Genomic DNA, 19,934 nt, shown 5'->3' on the forward strand with positions numbered 1-19,934 from the left:
ACTTCAGCTGCACTTCCTGCTTGTTTGAGCAAATAAATGAAGCTTTAAGAAGCTTTATTTCTGGAATTTATTTATTATCATTGTCATTGAATTAAAGTTGGACAGATGACTTGATTATGACTTGAAAATTCAAAGTTAAGGACTTTAACTTGACTTGGACTTCCACATCATTGACTTTGGACTCGACTTGGACTTAGTTGTCTTTGACTTGACTCGAGACTTGACTGGAAAGACTTGTGACTTACTTGTGACTTGTAAAGCGGTGACTTGGTCTCTCCTCTGGTGTATAACTTTTCTATACACACTTGTTCAGGTTCAGGTAACACCATTTATAAAAGCAACCAGAGAGAACCACATAGGCGAACAGAAACACTTTTGGTTCTTTTAAGATGTGGTTCTGGAGAAAGGTTATGAATCGGTTCATGTCTAACCTAACTTAGGTAGCTATTTGGTAGCTTCAGTTTGAAGAAACAGTTCAGCAGGCAGGTGTTTTTGCTACTTAAAATAATTATCAGCTCTGCAAAGGTTTTAAAACATTTTTATGCAAACTTTATTTTAAACCTTTGCATCTCCATCAGTTTCTGATTACACAGGTTTTTACAGGGAGTTGCAGTAGTTCAATAATAATAGAGGACTACAAGGTGGCGCACTTTTTAGCACTGTTGCCTTGCATCAAGAAGGTTGTAGGTTCGAAACCTGGCTGCGGTATGTTACGGTCTGTGTGTTATTCCTGTTCCCTGATCCACTTTTCACTGAGTCTGTTACCCTGCAGGTGGGCATATCTGGAGAGCGGGTCCAGGCGACCTGGTTCTGCAATCAGCCACCAGGAGGATTTAAGGAACTGGCGGACACAACTCAGCACCAGATGATTACTCACACTGGGGAGTTTGCGTCACACTTGGACTAAGCCAAGAGTATCTTATGATTAAGATTCATGCTAAACTCAAGCCTTCATGCTATAAGTTTTGCCTAGACCAAGACCTTCATTCTGAGACCTACACCTCACCATGACCAAGGTTTCCACAACCACCTTCACTCCAAGCAATACTTCCTGGACTCCTGCCTTGTTCACGTTCGCCTTCCTCCTCTTGGCCTCCTGCTCTCCACCATCCACCTGACCCCTCTGGAACTCCTAGCCCTTCCCAACCATGAATTTGGATTCAGGCCTGGACCCTACATTGAATATCACACCGACCAGGACCTATCTCTCTTCGCCTCAACTTCCTTTCTGGTCACGTAAGCGAACACCTGTCCATCATCTATTGTTCTCCCCTGGATCCTGACTCGGAGATGCCCAGGAGATTCCTGCTCAATTCAAGCAGTGCTTTCAGTTTCCCGTTATAATAAATTATTATTTAACTTACCTTGTCCGATTCCACCTCTTGATTCTGCATGGCGTGGGTCAAGAAATTATCCCAAACCATGGCACGGTCTTTCTCTATGGAGTTGCATGTTTTCCCCATGCAGGAGTGGGTTACCTCCGGGTACTCCGGTTTCCCCCACAGATCACAACATGCCCTATAGTTTAACAATTGTACCTTGCTTTGGATAAAAGCTTCTGCCAAATAAATAAATATAAATATGTTGTAATAGATATTCCGGTGCAGCACAGAACACTTCCGGCAGGAATTTCATACATTTTCTACTGGGATGACCACACAATGTAAAGTTATTGCGTTAGATAAGATTGGAGTTGTTTTAAGATTGACTTTGATCAAATTTTCAGCTCAGATTAGCCATTGGCTCATTAGTTGTTCTACTTCTATATCAGGCTAACGAGCTATCCATATAATCTGTACAGAGCACAGAATGAATGTGGTCTGGTTTCCGTGTGACTTCTGGACGGACTGCCATTCACACTGACTGCAGTTTGTGTGCTGAACATTTCCAGAAATCTGCTCCCACAAGAGAACTAAATGATTAGAAATTTGACACGATGCGTTTAAACATATACCTGTAAAAATAACGGGTACTGTCATACATTAAACTGATATTACTGTCAAATAATAATAAAACAAACGCTGGCACAAATAATGCAACGCAAGTTTTCTTTTGAATTGTACCGGATGCAACTCACCAAACTACGTCTCAAATCCTGTTTGGCTCCTGTAATTTCTTTAACCCCATGACAATTTGCATGCGGCGATTTACGTCACACCAAAAAAATTGCATTCATGGTATCACTCACCTTGGCTTGCGACCGCAGAAGGCTCAGTTAATTTAGAATCCAGGAGAGAGTAGAGTGTGTCTGTCTAGTGGAAGCTAACCTTTAACAATAATAACTCCACAACATGGCAGAGCACTTAGGGCTTGTGTTACACAACAACGTTGCATTTTTTACCCAAGAAACAACTAAATGAAATGGGGCCAACAGAAATGTCGCTTTGCTGTTAGCCAATTAGAGATGAGATATTAACTCATCATGAATATTAATGTTCCTGATGTCTTCCACCTCCCATTTCCTGAAACAGGAGAGTTTTTTCCCACAGGAAACGATTCACAAGGCATTCAGTTTACTAAAATAATAAGTGCATGCCCTCTTTAATCATCTGAATTTGTACATGGGGAATGGGTTGATTGCACTATTCAGTTAGTTGATAAAGAAAGTTACACAATGCACTGATTTTACTGTGGAAAATATTGTGCATTTTGATTTGTCATATTATTTTCAGGTCATGTTGCAATACACAGATGGAAAAAGCTATTTGTTTTGGTGCCAACCCTCCAGATATCTCTAATGCCATAAAATAGGCCAAAAAAAATGAATACAACCATAAAAACAGTGGTAGAAATAGCCAATAAAGAGTCACACTCAGCACAGTCTTGGCCCCAAATGGAAATAACTCAAAACAAAAAGGCAATGGAGAGTCCTTCTAAAAACCCCTGTGGAAACTGGAGTGGACAAAGGTTAACCGATGTAAGAGCGGTTACTCAAGCACAGCCAACAAAGTCTCTGTAGGAATCGCTAAGAAACAACTGTTGCAAAACACTGACAGCAAGTCATCTTAAACTTGTAGTTTGATGCTGTTTTCCATAAATAAACACCATCACATCCCAGATTGTAGCGTATCAAGTTATGATTGGAGGTTTAGTCATTCTTATTGTTTGTTAGTGTTGATGGTGGCAAAGTTCAAAAACCACCAGCTTAAACAAATCACTCTAGCAGACAAAAACCAGACTTTGTGTTCACTTCCTATTCAATCAACCTGATCTTTATCTTGTGGTGTTCAATAACAGAGTACACAGGTTCGTTAAGGAGGTGCAAAACCACAAGACATCTTACTGCTTTTATCAAATTCAAATGTCACACCACTGATAAACTTCACCGCACTGGAAGGAAGTAGTTTTTATCCTCCGCTGATCTAATAAAGAACTTCAAATATTCATGGGAGAGGTTAGACTAAACGAAAAGTGGAAAGCCTCCCTCAATCCCCCCCTCCCCCCGGTATTTTCCCATCCCTCCCATATGTGTGAATGCAAGAAGGCAACCTTGGGGAGCTCAGAGCTAAACAATACGCCTCTTACAGGCCTTCCCGCTAATGTCCCTCCAATCTCTCACAAGCTTCCTGTTTGTGTAAAGGATTTGTTGTCTTTTACATATCTGTTATTTTGCTCCAAACTAAAGGAGTGTTGCCGCCACAAAGTTTGACATATCCAGGGTCGAGCTCTGGGTCAGCGATTTCCAAGATGTTGAGCAAGAATTGAAGCCACAATGATCACAGAATATACATGTAGTTCTGACCTCATACACTTGAGAAAAAAAAATATATATATATAAATACATGTGTGTGGGTATATATATATATATATATATATATATATATATATATATATATATATACATGTGTGTGTGTGTGTGTGTGTGTGTGTGTGTGTGTGTGTGTGTATATAATTTAAGATCCTCTGTCATCATCCTTAGTCTTTGAGTCACACATATGACTCACACTGGCCACAGTGCTAACAAGGCAGGTCCATTCAGACCAAGAGGTGCAGTAAATATTTTCTGAGCCTTGGGCGGTGCGACAATTGTCCTTGACAGCAATGCACTAGATTGGGAAAATAAAAGATCCGTTAGTAGTGTTGGGGTTATTAGGAGCGAACAATTCGTAAGCTTTAACTTACTTTTGGATTCTTCAATAAATTCTGTAAATATGGAACTATTTACTGATTTATTAATTAATTAAGATATTCTTAGATATCTTCGGGGCACCACCCTTTAATTAGAAAGGGAAATGAATCCAAAACTCTTATCAGTCTTTCTTGAAGTTCGTAGAATCCTCGGAGCAGAGACTTCTCTTCGACACAACAAAGCTACTGGACACAAAAATCTGAATTTTATAACATTTAATTAACAATTTGTCAAATGAATAAACAGTGGAATAGATGAATAATAACCGTGTGATATGATTGAAGATGGATGTGTTTGCATGTGATGGAGGATGTATGAATGGGGTCCTTTGTTCTCACAAAGGAGTAGTGTGTGTGTGTGTGTGTGTGTGTGTGCGTGTGTATGGATTCAAAATGGAGTCTTGAATACAAGATGGCTGACCCCTTTGTCTGGCTAAAGTGTGGGTGGCAACTTGCACTTTAACTTCCAAAGCACTTAGAATCAGTAGTAACTTAACCTTAAATCACTCAAAACATTTCAAAAGATCATGAAACAACACAAAAGATTAATCACAAATTAATATCTTTTAGTTTCAGCCTGGCCATGACAGAAACCATTTTAAGATACCAAACAATGATCAATAAGCAGTTTATTCTTTCAAAATGACCCGACGGACGTGTTTGGGACGAAAGAGGAAAACACGAAGCTACTTTTTAAGCAATAGCGCGGTTTTATTGCTTATTCTGGACTATAGAGTTAACGGAAGAAGAAGGAGAGAGAGAAAGAGATGAGTTGCTGATCACCAGAAGAGCGAGGCGTCCCTCCCTCTTTGATTTGACGGTTCTCCGTGTTTCTCCGCAGCTTTCGGCGTCGTCCGTCGGTTTGATGCTTTCTCCGTTGTTTGGCGTTCACGAGTGTTTCTCCACGGGCTGGACAGAGACAGCAAAGTTTCTTTCTGTGCTGAGTTATAACTTACAGCGTGCTTGATGGAGTTGTTGCTTTCCTCCGCAGTTCTGTGTCCTCAAACATCAGCTGGAGGGGAGCAGAAACGAACAGATCTGATGGGCTTGCAGTTTAGTTTCCAGCAGTTCCGTGGGCTCAACTTGTGCACTTAGAGCTTCCGCGTGCTCAAGGGAGTCGGAGCGTTGACAAGCGTGTCCTTACCGCCAGGTATCCTGGGCAAAAGAACGAGGATTCTTTGTCTCTGCTGAAGATTTATGGTCTTAGTTCGCGGGAAAAGCTCCACGGCTTCCCGCACATGCGCAGAACGTGTTTCTGGTACTAGGCGGTGACGTCATCACAATGCTTCCGTGTGCAAAGCATCATGGGAAATGAAGTTTCTTGGCGCTGATGTGATTATTTGCTTTTCAGAGCAATTTAAGCACAGTCATTTTGGAGAAAATCACTGCATAGTAATTTCCTCATGAGGTCAGACCCTCAACAGTAGCATTTGACATGTCCCTGTTGGGCCATCTGAGGATGATAAATCCTGTAAAGACTACTAGATGTGTTCAACTGTCTGCCTGTTCTTCACAAAGAGACATATGGTAGATGTATGTGGCATGACGGCGCTTTGGGATAATATTTATATCTTAATAATTATTCTAGCCAACAAAATATGGAATTACTCATTTCCACTGGACCACTAGCTGTATAAATTTTTACATAGACTGGTCGTCTATATTCAGTCAAATCACCAATGCTTTATCAATTACTCATTGATCTTTTGTTTTATTCATTAACCCAACAATAATTTAACATGAAATGGTCCTCTATTAGTTATCTGCTGACTTATTGGTTCATTTTGCCCAATCAAATTTTTGTTGACCACAATAAAATGTCCAGAACGGTAGTAAAATCTGAACTAGGCAAGGCAGCTTTATTTATGTTGCACATTTCACATGCAGAAGACATTTTATGTGCTTCCCAGGTGCAAGAACAGCAAGTTCATAAAACATAAAAATCAGAGTGACAACATAAAACAACAGATCATAAAATCATATTTCAAATACACAATTAGATGCAAGAATAAGGTAAAGGCTGAGAAGTTATAGTGCAGAAGGTGCAGCATAAGAAACATTCATTCAAAGGCTGATGATTGAAAGTTTTCAATTTTGATTTCAAAATTACTAGCGTTGGGACACATTTGAGGTCATGTGCAGTCCATTTGTGTGCAGCATAGCAGCTAAAAGCAGCTTCACCGTGTTTGGTTCTGAGCCGGGGTTCTATAAGCTGACCGCTTCCTAAGGATCGCAGAGCCCTGCCGGGCATTTACACAGGAAGGAGATCCGACATGTGTTCTGGCCTCATGCCATTGAGTGATTTAAAAACTAATAGAAGCACTTGACTTTGTAATTTTCTGGCAACCAGTGCAGAGATTGAAGAACAGGAGTGATGTGCTCTGTTTTCTTGGTTCTTATTATGAATTACTTGGTTCTTGCTATCTACTTACACAAATGACTATGCATTTTATGTAAAAAAGATGTCTACTGTGCAAACTTCTTCAATAAAAAGAACTTTCGTTAGCATCCATTCAGTGAAGCTTCAGAAACGTGGAAACCATTTTTTATAATTGAGATTCAGAGCAGAAACAAACAAAAACAATAAAAATATGTATAATAACTGACTTGTTAGGAGCTTGTCGCTTTATGGTAACACCTGGAGTGACTGAACTGTTTTTAAGTCTTTTATGCATAAAATGAAAACCGGAATTTTGTGCAGTTACAACATCTTTTTACCGTTTTCCCATGAAGCATGTTTTCTCTGAACAATACTGCAAATCCCTGTGGATCAACTGAAAACTCTTGGCAGCACCTTGTAAAGCCACACTGAGCTTTTCACACTGCTTACGTTCTGACCCACCAAAGTTGTGCATACATTGAAATGATTGCTGGAACGGTTTTTTTCACTTCCACCTGTACTTTTTGTCAGCCCTGCCAAGTCTAAATATCTTCAGTTCACTTGGGAGTGATGAGGAAAAACACACTTTGTAACCAGAACCTAAAACTCAGCACAAGGTAGAGCATGTTCAATGAAAACCCGATGGTGCTAATTAAGGGTCTGTCATTTATCTCATACATGATGCCTGTTTTGCTCTTTATGTGATGCAATAACATACAGAAGAGAGAACATGTTGAACTAATGTACACCATGTGCACAAAAAAACATGAACTTCGCGTTTCTGATTTGTTTATTATGATGGAATTTAACTTGACTTGTTCTTGAAAATTAAAAAGACAACTTTTTTTGCACAACATGCATTTGATAGAAACCATTCCACCATAACATGCCTGCCAGACTTGTGTAATTCCTTAAAACCGCTACTAACTTAACACCGATGAACACTTTATGGGTCTGCTTAGATACCCGTCTCGTCTCGTCTCGTCTTCCTCCGCTTATCCGGGTCCGGGTCGCGGGGGCAGCATCCCAACTAGGGAGCTCCAGGCCGTCCTCTCCCCGGCCTTGTCCACCAGCTCCACCGGCAGGACCCCAAGGCGTTCCCGGACCAGATTGGAGATGTAACTTCTCCAACGTGTCCTGGGTCGACCCGGGGGCCTTCTGCCGGCAGGACATGCCCGAAACACCTCCCCGGGGAGGCGTCCAGGAGGCATCCTGACCAGATGCCCAAACCACCTCAACTGGCTCCTTTCGATCCGGAGGAGCAGCGGTTCTACTCCGAGTCCCTCCCGAATGTCCGAGCTCCTCACCCTATCTCTAAGGCTGAGCCCGGCCACCCTACGGAGGAAACTCATTTCGGCCGCTTGTATCCGCGATCTCGTTCTTTCGGTCATTACCCAAAGCTCATGACCATAGGTGAGGATTGGGACGTAGATCGACCGGTAAATCGAGAGCCTGGCTTTCTGGCTCAGCTCCCTCTTCCCCACGACAGATCCGCTCAGCGTCCGCATCACTGCAGACGCCGAACCAATCCGCCTGTCGATCTCCCGATCCCTCCTACCCTCACTCGTGAACAAGACCCCGAGATACTTAAACTCCTCTACTTGAGGTAGGACCTCTCCCCCGACCCGGAGGTGGCAAGCCACCCTTTTCCGGTCGAGAACCATGGTCTCAGATTTGGAGGTGCTGATCCTCATCCCAGCCGCTTCACATTCGGCCGCGAACCTACCCAGCAAGAGCTGAAGGTCAGAGCTGGATGAAGCTAGGAGGACCACATCATCCGCAAAAAGCAGAGACGAGATTCTCCTGCCACCAAACTCGACACACTCCACACCACGGCTGCGTCTAGAAATTCTGTCCATAAAAGTGATGAACAGAACCGGTGACAAAGGGCAGCCCTGGCGGAGTCCAACCCTCACTGGGAACAGGTCCGACTTACTACCGGCTATGCGGACCAAACTCACGCTCCTCTGGTAAAGGGACTGAATGGCCCTTAACAGAAAGCCACCCACCCCATACTCCTGGAGCGTCCCCCACAGGGTGCCCCTGGGGACACGGTCATAAGCCTTCTCCAAATCCACAAAGCACATGTGGATTGGTTGGGCAAACTCCCATGCCCCCTCCATCACCCTTGCAAGGGTATAGAGCTGGTCCACAGTTCCACGGCCAGGACGAAAACCACATTGCTCCTCCTCTATCTGAGATTCAACTATCGATCGGACCCTCCTCTCCAGTACCTTGGAGTGGACCTTTCCAGGGAGGCTGAGGAGTGTGATCCCCCTATAGTTGGAACACACCCTCAGGTCACCCTTCTTAAAGATGGGGACCACCACCCCGGTCTGCCACTCCCTAGGAACTGCCCCCGATGACCACGCAATGTTGTAGAGACGTGTCAACCATGACAGCCCTACAACATCCATAGCCTTGAGATACCCAGGACGAACCTCATCCGCCCCCGGGGCTCCGCCGCTGTGTAGTTGTTTGACTACCTCATCAACTTCTGCCCCCGAGATCGGACAGTCCATCCCCAGGCCTCCCAGCTCTGGTTCCTCCTCGGAATGCGCATTGGTGGGATTGAGGAGCTCCTCAAAGTATTCCTTCCACCATCCGACTATAGCCCCAGTTGACGTCAGCAGCTCCCCATCCCCACTGTAAACAGTGTGAGCGAGTTGCTGCCTTCCTCTCCTGAGGCGCCGGACAGTTTGCCAGAACCTCTTTGGAGCCGATCGATAGTCTTTCTCCATGGCCTCACCAAACTCCTCCCACGCCCGAGATTTTGCCTCGGCAACTGCCACTGCTGCACCCCGCTTGGCTATCCGGTACCTGTCTGCTGCCTCCGGAGACCCACAGACCAGCCACGCCCTGTAGGCCTCCTTCTTCAGCCTGACGGTTCCCCGAACCTCTGGTGTCCACCAGCGGGTACGGGGCTTGCCACCACGACTGGCACCGGCCACCTTACGACCACAGCTAGCAACAGCCGCCTCGACAATCGCAGAGTGGAACAAGGCCCACTCGGACTCAATGTCCCCCACTGCTCTCGGGACGTGGTCAAAGCTCTGCCGGAGGTGGGAGTTGAAGACCTTCTTGACAGGTTCTTCTGCCAGGCATTCCCAGCAGACCCTCACTATGCGTTTGGGTCTGCCAGGTCTACGCGGCATGTTCCCTTGCCATCTGATCCAACTCACCACCAGGTGGTGATCAGTTGACAGCTCCGCCCCTCTCTTCACTCGGGTGTCCAAAACATACGGCCGCAGGTCAGATGATACGACTACAAAATCTATCATCGACCTGTGACCTAGGCTGCCCTGGTACCAAGTGTACCGGTGGGCATCCTTATGTTCGAACATGGTGTTCGTTATGGCCAAACTGCGACTTGCACAGAAGTCCAATAACAAAACACCGCTCGAGTTCAGATTAGGTGGGTCGTTCCTCCCAATCACACCCCTCCAGGTCAAGCTGTCATTGCCCACGTGAGCATTGAAGTCCCCCAGCAGGACAATGGAGTCCCCTGATGGAGCACTATCTAGCACTCGTCCCAGGGACTCTGAACTGATATTTGGCCCATAAGCACAAACAACAGTCAGGACCCGTTCCCCGACCCGAAGGCACAAGGAAGCTACCCTCTTGTCCCCCGGGGTAAACCCCAACACACAGGCAGAGAGTCTCGGGGCTAACAAAAAGCCAACCCCAGCCCTCCGCCTCTCACCCGGAGCAACTCCAGCAAAGTAGAGTGTCCAACCCCTCTCCAGGTCTCGGGTTCCAGAGCCAATGCAATGTGTCGAGGTGAGTCCGACTATATCTGGCCGGTACCGCTCAACCTCTGCCACAAGCTCCGGCTCCTTCCCCGCCAGCGAGGTGACGTTCCATGTCCCAAAAACTAGTTTTCTTGTCCGGGGATTGGACCGCCAAGGCTCCCGCCTTGGTCTGCCACCCGATTCGCATTGCACCGGACCCTTCATGTTCCTCCTGCGGGTGGTGGGTCCACAGTTGGACGAGCCCATGTATCCGGTTCGGGCTGGGCCCGGCCGGGCCCCATGGGCGAAAGCCCGGCCACCAGGCGCTCGCTCACGGGCCCCAACCCCAGGCCTGGCTCCAGGGTGGGACCCCGGTAACCCTCCGGGCCGGGTACTCCGACTCCTCGTTTTAACCGCCATGAAAGATCCTTAGATACCCGCTCTGTTAACCATAAGTCCTTCCTGCTCAATGATCTAATTGTCTCTAAAAACCTGGATTTTCTGTTTCTGACTGAAGTTTGGCAGCAAACATCTGATTATTCTGGTCTGACTGAACTCTGCCTGAGTGGTAATTCTTTTCTTAGCCAGCCTCGGGGTTCTGGTCGTGGTGGAGGCCTAGCTGTTGTTTTCAGAGACCATCTTCCATGTAGCTCTACAACCTCTGGTCACTTTGCTTCCTTTGAACTGCAGCTGATTAAAGCCGGGCGTAAGGACCCGTTCTACTGTGCTGTGGTCTATCGTCCACCTGGTCCAAACAGTTCTTTCCTTCAGGAGTTTAGTGACTTTCTATCCTCCACTGTGAAGCTGTCCAGACTGGTGATTGTTGGTGACTTTAACATCCATGTTGATGATCCCTCTGATCACTTTGCCATGAATTTCTCCAGCCTTATGGACTCTTCAGCTTTACCCAGCATGTTTCTGGCCCCACACACACCAGGGGGCACACTCTAGAGCTTGTTTTTACCCTGAGTCTAAATGCGGACAGTGTTTGTCCTGAGGACGTTTATATTTCAGATCACCATTGCATTTTCTTTAACTTGTCAGTTTCTGCGTCCCCACCTCCTGCTCGCCGTATGGTTAGTTCTCGTTTTCTTAATGAGAGCACAGCTAGAAATTTTTCTGCTGATTTTGATCCACCCTGTTCTTCTGATAACGACCCAGATTCCTTAACTTCTCAGTTTAACGAGCACTGCCTCTCCATTCTGGACAACATCTGTCCTGTCAGAACCAGATCAGTTCCTGCAGTGAACCCTACTCCCTGGTTTAATGACAGCCTTCGCAGCCTGAAGCGCCAATGCAGAAAAATTGAGCGTTTGTGGAAGAAAACCCATCTCCACGTCCATCTGCTGCACTTAAAGGATCTTCTGACATCCTTTAACTCTGCAGTCAGAGACGCTAGGGTTTCCTATTTCTCCAACCTGGTGTCCCAGAGCAAAGGGAACCCCAAGGTGCTGTTTTCAGCAGCATCGTCTCTCCTGCCTCTCCTACAGCCTCCATCCACTCTGTTGCAGACTGTGAGAACTTTCTGTCTTTCTTTGTGGACAAAGTCAATAAGGTTAGATCTAGCATCTCTCCTTCAGCCTTATCGCTGCCTCTCCCGACTCCAACCAGGCCCATCATCCTAGATAGCTTTGCTCCTGTTTCTTTGCCTGAGCTAACCAAACTAGTTAACTCTATGAAGACCTCTGCATGCCCCCTCGACATCTTACCCTCATCTTTGTTAAAAAAAGCTTTTCAGTCCATCGGTCCCAGCATGCTCTCTATAATTAATGCTTCTCTGGAGTCCCCTGATGGAGCACTATCTAGCACTCGTCCCAGGGACTCTGAACTGATATTTGGCCCATAAGCACAAACAACAGTCAGGACCCGTTCCCCGACCCGAAGGCGCAAGGAAGCTACCCTCTTGTCCCCCGGGGTAAACCCCAACATACAGGCAGAGAGTCTCGGGGCTAACAAAAAGCCAACCCCAGCCCTCCGCCTCTCACCCGGAGCAACTCCAGCAAAGTAGAGTGTCCAACCCCTCTCCAGGTCTCGGGTTCCAGAGCCAATGCAATGTGTCGAGGTGAGTCCGACTATATCTAGCCGGTACCGCTCAACCTCTGCCACAAGCTCCGGCTCCTTCCCCGCCAGCGAGGTGACGTTCCATGTCCCAAAAACTAGTTTTCTTGTCCGGGGATTGGACCGCTTACTTTAAGAATGCTGTAATCCACCCGCTTCTTAAAAAACCGAGTCTTGACACCTCTCTCCATAGCAGCTTCAGACCCATCTCTAAACTTCCGCTCATCTCCAAGATCTTGGAAAAGGTTGTGACTAAACAACTCACAGCTGCTCTTGATGAACATAACATCTAAGATAGCTTCCAGTCAGGTTTTTGTAGAGCTCATTCTACTGAAACAGCTCTTCTTAGGGTCTCTAATGACCTTCTGACTCACAGTGATGCAGGGGACTGTTCTGTTCTGGTCCTGCTGGACCTGACTGCAGCCTTTGACACTGTTGACCATCACCTGCTACTGGAGAGGCTGAGAGACTGGGTAGGCCTATCAGGATCTGCTCTGGAGTGGTTCTCCTCTTATCTCTCTGAGTGTTCCTTTTCTGTGGCCGTCTCCAAGTTTAGGTCCTCCACAACCTCCCTTACCCATGGTGTCCCACAAGGTTCTGTACTGGGGTCTCTGCTCTTCCTCCTCTATCTGCTTCCTCTTCAGCACATCCTGAGCTCCTTCAAAGGAATCTCCTACCATACTTATGCAGACGACATCCAACTGTACATCTCCTTTATGCCCCATGAGATGTCTAAGCTGCAGCTGTTACACACCTGCTTAGACTCTATCAAAACCTGGATGGCTGGGAGCTTTCTTCAGCTGAATGAAGATAAGACTGAGATCCTCATCTGTGCCCCAGACAAGCTGGTTCCCAAAGTCAGAGACTCTCTTGGTCAGCTTGCTTCTCACACCAAACCTTCTGTCAGGAATCTTGGCGTGACCTTTGACCCAGCTCTCACCCTGGATTCTCATGTCAGTTCTCTTGTTCGCTCTTCCTTCTTCCATCTCAGGAACGTTGCTAAGCTGAGTCCCATTCTGTCCCGCTCTGAACTTGAGACAGTTATCAACACCTGCATCTCCTCACGCTTAGACTCCTGTAACTCTCTTTTCACGTGTCTGAGCAGAACCTCCCTGAACTGTCTACAGGTGGTTCAGAATGCTTTTTTATATTTTTACATTTTTGTTTTTGTGAAGCGCCTTGTGATTTTTATCTTGAGAGGCGCTATAGAAATGATACTTTCTTCTTCTTCTTCTCCTTCTTCTTCTTCTTCTTCTGAAGCCTACAGACCTAACACAGTATTGTGTTTCTTCAGCAGGTGGCTCGCTGTTGGCTTGGCATTTCAGCACCTGTGTTGTTGTGCCGGAGAAGATCTGCCCTTCCCCGCAGTGCACCACGCTGCCAGTAATTACCTCAATTCATTCTATACCAGCTTAAGTGCTAACAAAGCTAATCTTGTTAGAATGATTTGATTAGCAAGAACATCACCCACTATCACACCTTCAGGGTACGAGCATGAAAGATGAAGCCTACACTACATGTCATGATCAAGATATTGTCCGTGCTAACAAATACTGGATTTAAAAAGGTGTCACAGCTGCCAGCCTAGGGAGTGAAAAGCAGGAGCCAGGATCACCCAGGTCTAGTGATCAGCCGGACACTGCCCCTCCTCCTCCTCTCTTCCAGGCTGCTGAGGAGCACAGCTGAGCTGAATCCTCCTGATGAGCCACACCTAGGATAAAAAGGCTGTGCCTTCAGCAGCCTGTGAGACAGCAGTGCAGGGGTTCTGCTGTTCTCCATTCTTCGTTTTGTTTTAAGCCCTTCGTTCGTTCGTTCGTTCGTTCGTTCGTTCGTTCGTTCGTTCGTTCGTTCGTTCCATCCTTCGTTTTGATGAGTTTAACATTTATAGTTGAATCTCTTTAGTGATCCTGTGGGATCTTGTGTTTGTGTGTTCATTTGTTTTAAAGGTTAACTTCATTTGTGGAAAATGATTGACTTCGGTTTTAAACACCTGTGTTTCGGTTGAACTTTTAACTAAGTTTTAACCAGGTGTTTTAATAGTTGATCATTCGTCTTTTAATGTTAACCTTTTTGAGAGTTTGTGTGTGTTGCATTATCTTTATAATGCTCGTCGTCTGTTTTGCTCGTTTTTAGAACCTTTTTATAACAATAAAACCCTTTTAATATCCACTGTCCAGTTTTTATGTTATCCCCATCCTTCACATTTTACCATCTCATGTCGGGGACGTAACAAAGGCCATGGAGAATATTTATCAGTGTTAGCTTATTTTGCATTCAAACTTTCAAACTTTATTTTTCTTTATTCTGTAAATTTATAATTATTTATTTGATGCTTTAAAAAAGTCCAATATGTGTGCAGGTGAGTGGGAGGGGCTTGTAGCCCAACATAAGAAGTGTCAACTCTGGTTTAAAAACACATGGTGGCACCTTTAAAGAGGACACTTTAACTTCATTTTTCAACATTAAATTAAAGCAGGGATGCCTGGTCTAACTTTATATGTCAGATTAGTTGATTAGCTAATGGCTAATCTATGCAGCGTTGTTAAAACTAGCCTAGAAATCTCGACAAACTAAGAATGTCAAAATATTTTTCTCTGCAGGTTGGTCAGCCCACTCTCCATTGTAGTGTAGCGTGGTAAACTACATACTAGGATTTAACACTGTTTGCTATCAGTTTGGTTAGATCCTGAGAAAAGCTCAAACAAGTTAACAAATGAAGCTTCTATCATATATAAATATCTAGGATATTATATATTCGATAGAAGTTCATATGCAAATGAGCTTGGTCTATTTTTAATCCAAAGATTAATTTTTAATTTTAAGATAATTAAATTTAATAGCAAAAGTTTATTTATTTAATCAGAAGTTTAAGGAATCTTTGCTTTTTCAATAACCAAAAATATACACCATTCTGTGCTTCATTTGAAAAAAGAGTCAGAGTTTTTAAAAAGTTAAGAATTTATTACTAACACTTTTAAAAATGACAATTTAGAAATGACAATTTTTAACAGCTTTGATATTAAAGCTTGTTTTTAAAGGCAAGCCTGTGACTGAATGGAAACTAAAATGAAACGTGAGTTTTTGGATGTGTGAATGAATCTCAGAAGGTTTCTTTCAGCGAGAGAAGCGTTCTGGGTGGAAATTTGTTTTGCAGCTAACTGAGTTGTTTCTTAGAACAGCATCAGACACCATCTGTGTGCTACCTCACCCAGCAAGATGACCCTCTGTGTGGATCCGGAGGTCAAGGAGGATGTTGTCAGCCTCAGGGGTACTCGGTCCGGTAGAGAAAACCCGAGTAGAACCGATCCTCTGGTCCAGAGATGTCGCAGGGTACACGGTGTCGAGTGTCTGGCTTAAGTCTGAAGGAGTTTTGCGTCAGTTGGTTACAGTTGCGTTTATTTGAAGCAAGACTATCGGCGTGACAGAATGCTTAGTAGAGACTTGGGCGGCCGTCCCTCGTCTCCTGGTATGGTTCAAGAACTGAACTTACAGCTGCGGGATTTGGTTTTAACAAAACCCTCAGAACACGCCCTCTCTGCGTCAGAAAGCTTGATGTTATGAGTAAAGACATGTGAGGTGTTTTAACTTTACCCTGGATACCCTCTGCATGAGGTGGTTAAACGTGCAAGATGACCTTCTGGCTTACTGAACACACATTACGGATTGTCATAAATAATTATGTTATTACCCAAAGCATAATAAGTCATTTCAGTAATTAAAATGCATTTATACTGAACCAAATTAGTATTATGATGATTGTAATAGACAGTAATAAAGTCAAAGAGTTTATTAAAATTATTATTTTAAATTATTATTGTAAAATCTTGAAGTGTCCTTCATCTTGGGACAGAACAGTAGCAGATAAAGATGTTTCAGCAGACATCACGGCTCCTGGCGGGTTAATCTGTGGGGCAAAGTTACAGTTCGACCCAGCTTGACCCAGCTGGGAAAATGTGACCTTTGTCACAAATTAGAGGCCATTCACGACGCTACAGTAGCCTCAGCAGGTCTACCATTAGCTCTTCTGAGTTTAGGCCGGGGCAATCGCAGTGTTCTATGTTTGTAAAGAGATGTTAGGTGGGCTTAGCACCATTATGGCAAAGCTTTATTTTATTTTTATAATGACACCTGAAGTGCAACGGAGCAAAACAACTACTACTGTAGCTCAGGAACGGTTTTTGTTAGAATCCAGTTTGACTTCAATTTTGGACAATTTAGACTTGGACTTTTCTTTGAGACATGAGTAAACAGAGGTACTTCTACTTCTTCCACAGTGTATGGCGGACTGCCTCGTCGGCTGATTTCTGTAGCAATGAATATGTAATGTCTGATTGGTCCTAGCGCTATCCAATTGCGGTCGGAACTTCAGGGTAAAAGCAATGACGGGGAAATGGACCAGGAGATCCAAAGGCCTGGTCCTAGCTGTCATGTCTCCATTTGCAGTTTGGCTCTGTAAGGAATTTGCTAAAATGTCAGCACATTGCGACCGCTCCGTTGTGAGTTATGTCATTGGTTGGTGCAGCGAATAAACCATCATTTCCGACTGAGTTATAACCAATCAGCAGCGTTCCCGCTCACCAACTGCACTGAGTTGTTTGTTACTCCAGGCTACTCCGAGTATCCCTGATCAGGTACACAAAAGGTTCCTGAAAAGGCTGTCCGGCCGGCCCGGTCAAGCAGAGACGCACTTGTCTGGAAGTTCCTGTAAATGTACTCTGATGTTCCGGTAACGAAAATGCACCTATAGACAACTGACATCTGTCTAACAGTTGTGGTCAGACTATATAATTACATTTAAAAAATGCCTTCCCAGGCTTTAAAACATACGGTGCCCGTCTGGTGACATTGACGAAAAAAAACGTGTGGCCACGAGATACTTAATGCATGGCAATGAGTTAACAAGGACTTATTAATGCGTTCCCACGACTTATTAATGCATTCCCATGACTTATTAATGAGTTACCACGAGTTATTAATACGTGGCTACGAGTTAACGACTTATCAATGCGTACCCACGAGTTATTAATATGTTCCCATGCGATACTTAATGTGTGGCAATGAGTTAACAACGACTTATTAATGCGTACCCACAAGTTAATAATGCGTGGCCACGAGTCATTAATGCGTGGCAGGGATGCTTAAAACAGGAATTTCGTTACAGTTCTGTTAGAATATCTGTGCCATGTGAAATTTATGGTTTATATTAGTATTTCCATAACTGAGGTGACGGTTTTTCAGAATAGAGTTGTTCCAAAGCCAGACTAATCTGTAATGTTGACCCTGCTTTTGCTAGCCGTTAGCTTGTCAACCCGATCCTAAAAAACACCTGTATTGTTGCCAAAATACAAGAAGTTTCATTTTATTGGTTCACGACTGTTCTTAAAGATTTCAACATTGTTTTCTCTCCACCAGTTCATGTCTGCTCGTGCTCTAGGGGTGCAAATCACTACTGCAGTTTCTCGGCTGTTGCAACAACATCCTGTCGCCACTAAAAAAAATACATTTGTTTTGTGGAAAATGCTGCTCCAGATTTGGTGCCCTGATACATAATCATCTCAGCGCTCTCCGAGAGGTCCCGTGGGTCACATATGAGTTGTTGATAGTTCTTTTGGCAACAAAATGTGCTGATAAAGCGATGCAGTCCTGACGCTCATTGCTGCGGCAGAAGATTGTGTTTGACTACTGGATGGATGACCCTAATCGTTTGCTGTAACTGAAGATAAGATGGATCATAAAGTGAGGGTGTGCCATTGCTGCACAACCCCACCCTTACTGAAACATGGCAGGCATAAAACTAAAGAGCCTTTTTCTTGCATGTCTTGTATTTCCAAACCCCTATTGAGATCTTTCTTTGTCCTTTGACCCCTCGCAACCTCCAGAAGGTTATCACCAATAGAAAACTTCTTAAACATGATTGTTGTCAAATGACAAGGCCGCACTTGAGGGAGTAAAACCACCAAACGGGCCTTTCGCCTTGCCCTTCTGTTTGTTTTTTCCTTTCTCTAATCCAGGTGACGGCTTTGTTCATCGCCAGCGCTGTTGGTTACTGAAACTGAAGGGGGGATTTAGCAGATGACAGCCAGGCAGCCTCTTCCATCACAATCCCCCTCCCAGGACGCTCAACAAGAGGTGACTTCTCAACACCTGTCAAGACCCTGAAAAAGAAAACAGCAAGAGACAAATAACTTCAGCGCCGAGCCGTGCTGGAAGCTTGTTTTCAGCACCTAAAATTAGACATTGTTTTGTAATACCGCCGGATTACAAATCAGACATTCCTCAAGTGTGGACGTTTCACATTCCTTCCTTTCAAGCTAAAGACCTGACATTGAATTCTTACTTGTGTCATGAGCTACTGTATTTTTCACTGATTTGACTTCTGACACGATGCACATAAACTCACACACAGTTTGTCTAGCTAATTAAAGCAAGGCAACATGCTTTGAACCATTTTTACTAGCAGATATCATCCCCAGCATTATACTTATGCTGTTATCCAATTTAACACTTGGTAATTAGATTGTTAAACAAGAAAATGGTTGATTAAATATGCATCAGTTGTGACCAATATTTAATATTTAATGTGCAAAGAATTTTAAAAAATGGATTTTTTTTTCATGCTTGTTTGTTCATGTTTTCTGCAAATATTTTAAATTATGTTGGACTTTATCTATTTTTTCAGGTTTTATTTGCTGTTCTTGTGTCTGGCAGCATACTGTGCAATTCCACTGATTGGTAAAATGGGAAGAGAAAGGACAAAAAAAGATTTGTCAGGATTTAAAAACCCCAAGATAAAACAAATAGAAAAGATATATAAGATAACTGGATCTAAGATAAGGATCAATCAATCAATACTTTATTAATCCCAGAGGGAAATTGGGATGTGGATGGGGTTCACCTTATCGGTGCTAAAATCTTCACCTTCTCACTATTTTTCATTGATTCAGCAAAATAACTGAAACACATTATGTGTTGTGACAACTAAGTGCCTTAAAAAGAGATTTAACATTTGTTTAAGTAAAGCATTTTCTGCTAACACTTGCTAAACTATGTAACATTGCTAAAATTCTAGATAAACAATGAAAATAGAAATAGTTTAAACCTAAATTGTGCCACCTATTTATGACTTTTATTGTTTTCTTGCTTTTGCATAAATTTTCTTTTAGGATTTGATGTTTTTTGTTTGATTTGATTCTTGGAGGACATCTCAAGACCAAGGGGCAGTAGTCTCAAATATGTGAGGCCAACCAGGAAGTGACTCAAATTGCAGTTCACGCCTTATCCACTAGGTGCTGGCTCAAAAACAGAGGAAATCGTCATTGACTCCCATGTTTAAAATGCCAGCTTCACAACAGGAATAAACATGTTTACAGCCTGGTTCGAAAACCATTTTAAGTTTAATAAGTCTAGTTTAAAGTCTGGGTGACATTTTTTTGTAACTTCCTTTCGGCATAATTAAATGATTGTAATTAGGAATCATTAGATTTGATTGACAGGCAGCATGAGCTGTCAGAGCTAGTGATAGCGGCAGTGAGTTGATGCATGCTTCACATTAGTCTCAGCCGCATTCCTTTGGCTAAAAGCACCCACAAACCTCTGTTAGCTTTGGTTAGCGCAGTTAGCTTGTAGCTTCGCACAAT

The sequence above is a fragment of the Nothobranchius furzeri genome, chromosome 7 (genome assembly GCF_043380555.1).
Source record: "Nothobranchius furzeri strain GRZ-AD chromosome 7, NfurGRZ-RIMD1, whole genome shotgun sequence".
In the NCBI taxonomy this organism is placed as follows: domain Eukaryota; kingdom Metazoa; phylum Chordata; class Actinopteri; order Cyprinodontiformes; family Nothobranchiidae; genus Nothobranchius; species Nothobranchius furzeri.